Here is a 3,247-nt window from a genome sequence, read left to right on the forward strand (position 1 = left end):
AAATTGGGAACATGGTATTTGAAATTTTGAGTGCCCTGGAAAACTCATGACAGGAACAATAGAGTTATTTAGATCACAGCTGGTGTGGACTGGGAGCAAAAGAAGGGATGGAGGGAGTTAGAATCTCAAGTCCCATCTGGGAGACGGAAAACAAGGATTCAGGGTTGTACTTGACTCTGAAGTGGGATCTGGACTTCTTTCGCAGTCTACTGAACGACGATCTAAGATTTCCTCCATGTGCCTGAAAACATAAAGAGTTGACCCTTGAACAACATGGGTTTGAAATGCGCGGGTTGACTTATACCCGATTTTTTTTCCCAATAAAGTACAGTATTATAAATGTATTTTCTTTTCCTTGTGACTTTTCCCCCCTTAAAAAAAAAGATTTAGGGGATCCCTGGGTGGCGCAGCGGTTTGGCGCCTGCCTTTGGCCCAGGGCGCGATCCTGGAGACCCGGGATCGAATCCCACGTCAGGCTCCCGGTGCATGGAGCCTGCTTCTCCCTCTGCCTATGTCTCTGCCTCTCTCTCTTTCTCTCTCTGTGACTATCATAAATAAAATAAAAAAAAAAAAATTAAAAAAAAAAAAAAGATTTATTTATTTATTTTAGAGACAGAAAAAGAGCAGAGGTGGGGAGGGGCAGAGGGAGAGGGAAAGAGAGAGTCCTAAGTAAACTCTGCACTGAGCATGGAGGCTGAAGCAGGGCTCCATTCAATGACCTTGAGGTTACAACTTGAGCCCAAACCAAGAGTCAGACTCAACCTATTGTACCACACAGGTGCCCCTTGTGATTTTTTTTTTTAAAGAATTTTATTTATGAAAGAAAGAGAGCATGAGCAGGGAAATGCGCAGAGGGAGAGGGAGAAACAGACACCCTGCTGAGCAGGGAGCCTGACGTGGGGCCTGATCCCAGGACCCTGAGGTGCCAAAGGCAGGCGCTTAACCACTTAACTGACTGAGCCACCCAGGCGCCTCTAATTATACTATATTTGTATAAGCATTTGAGTTTATTTCTGGTCTTCCTAATTAGTCCCATCTGTTTGTCTATTCATGTGCCAGCTCCATACAATTTTAATCGTTGTAGATTTAAAAGATTTTAATATCTTGCAGAGCTAAATTCCCTTATTTTTCTTCTTTTTCAGACTTTTGTGGGGGACTATTTCAGTTTATTTTTCCATATGAACTTGATAATGAACTTGTCCAGTTTCATTCAGATGATGAATAGGAAATCTTTTTCTTTGTCTAGGAAGTGTGTGGCCCCAACCCATAGAAAAACATTATCGTGGGTCATGTCAAAAGTAAAAAAAGTGCTTTTTCACAACGGGTTTGCCACCAGAACACAGGTGTTGTAAAAACCACTTCTAAATCTAAACCAAAATGGGAATGGAGAAGACTCACATGAACATCATCGTCATTGAACACGTAGATTTGGGCAAGTCTACCACTACTGGCCATCTACAAATCTACAAATGTGGTGGGATTGACAAAAGAACTATCGAAAAATTTGAGAAGGAGGCTGCTGAGATGGGAAAAGGGCTCCTTCAAGGATGCCTCGGTCTTGGATAAACTAAAAGCTGAACATGAACATGGTATCACCATTGATATCTCCCTGTGGAAATTCGAGATCAGCAAGTATTATATGACCATCATTGATGCCCCAGGACACAGAGACTTTATCAAAAACATGATTATAGGGCAGCCCTGGTGGCGCAGCGGTTTAGCGCCGCCTGCAGCCCAGGGTGTGATCCTGGAGACTTGGGATCAAGTCCCGCATCGGGCTCTCTGCATGGAGTCTGCTTCTCCCTCTGCCTGTGTCTCTGCCTCTCTCTCTGTGTGTATCTCTATGAATAAATAAATAAAATCTTTAAAAAAGAACATGATTATAGGCACATCTCAGGCTGACTGCGCTGTCCTGATTGTTGCTGCTGGTGTTGGTGAATTTGAAGCAGGTATCTCCAAGAATGGGCAGACCCATGAGCATGCTCTTCTGGCTTACACACTGGGTGTAAAACAACTAATTGTTGGTGTTAACAAAATGGATTCCACTGAGCCACCCTACAGCCAGAAGAGATACGAGGAAATCATTAAGGAAGTCAGCACCTACATTAAGAAAATTGGCTACAACCCCAACACAGTAGCATTTGTGCCAATTTCTGGTTGGAATGGTGACAACATGCTGGAGCCAAGTGCTAACATGCCTTGGGTCAAGGGATGGAAAGTCACCTGTAAAGATGGGAATGCCAGTGGAACCACACTGCATGAAGCTCTGGATTGCAGTCTGTCACCAACTCATCCAACTGATAAGCCCTTGCATCTGCCTCTCCAGGAGGTCTACAAGTCCCAGTATTGGGACTGTCCCAGTAGGTCGAGTGGAGACTGGTGTCCTTAAGCCTGGCATGGTGGTCACCTGGGCTCCTGTCAATGTTTCAACTGAAGTAAAGTCTGTTGAAATGCACCATGAAGCTTTGAGTGAGGCTCTTCCTGGGGACAATGTGGGCTTCAATGTCAAGGATGTATCTGTCAAAGATGTTCGTCATGGCAATGTGGCTGGTGACAGCAAAAATGAGCCACCAATGGAAGCAGCTGGCTTCACGGCTCAGGTGATTATCCTGAACCATCCAGGCCAAATCAGTGCTGGATATGCACCTGTGCTGGATTGTCATACAGTTCACATTGCTTGCAAGCTTGCTGAGCTGAAGAAGAAGATAGATCGCCGTTCTGGAAGAAAGCTGGAAGATGGTCCCAAGTTCTTGAAATCTGGGGATGCTGCCATTGTTGACATGGTTCCTGGCAAACCTATGTGTGTTGAGAGCTTCTCTGACTATCCTCCTCTGGGCTGTTTTGCTGTTATGACATGAGACAGACGGTTGCTGTGGGTGTCATCAAGGCAGTGGACAAGAAGGCAGCTGGAGCTGGTAAAGTCACCAAGTCTTCCCAGAAAGCTCAGAAGGCTAAATGAATATTATCCCCAATACCTGCCACCCCAGTCTTAATCAGTGGTGGAAGAACGGTCTCAGAACTCTTTGTGTCAATTGGCCATTTAAGTTTAATAGTAAAAGACTGGTTAATGATAACAATGCATCGTAAAACCTTCAGAAGGAAAGGAGAATGTTTTGTGGACCATTTGTTTTTGTGTGTGTGTGTGTGTGTGGCAGTTTTAAGTTATTAGTTTTTAAAATCAGTACCTTTTAACGGAAACAGCTTAACCAAAAATCTATCACAGAATAAAAACAAAAAGTTTTAAAAC

At 44.0% G+C, this 3,247-nt stretch overlaps 1 pseudogene; it reads left to right on the plus strand.

The window, feature by feature from the left end:
- Positions 1-1,377: 1,377 nt before the first annotated feature.
- On the plus strand, positions 1,378-2,959 carry LOC121500063 (annotated as a pseudogene).
- The last annotated feature ends 288 nt before the right edge of the window (positions 2,960-3,247 follow it).

Source organism: Vulpes lagopus, chromosome 10 (genome assembly GCF_018345385.1).
Source record: "Vulpes lagopus strain Blue_001 chromosome 10, ASM1834538v1, whole genome shotgun sequence".
NCBI classification, from domain to species: Eukaryota; Metazoa; Chordata; class Mammalia; order Carnivora; family Canidae; genus Vulpes; species Vulpes lagopus.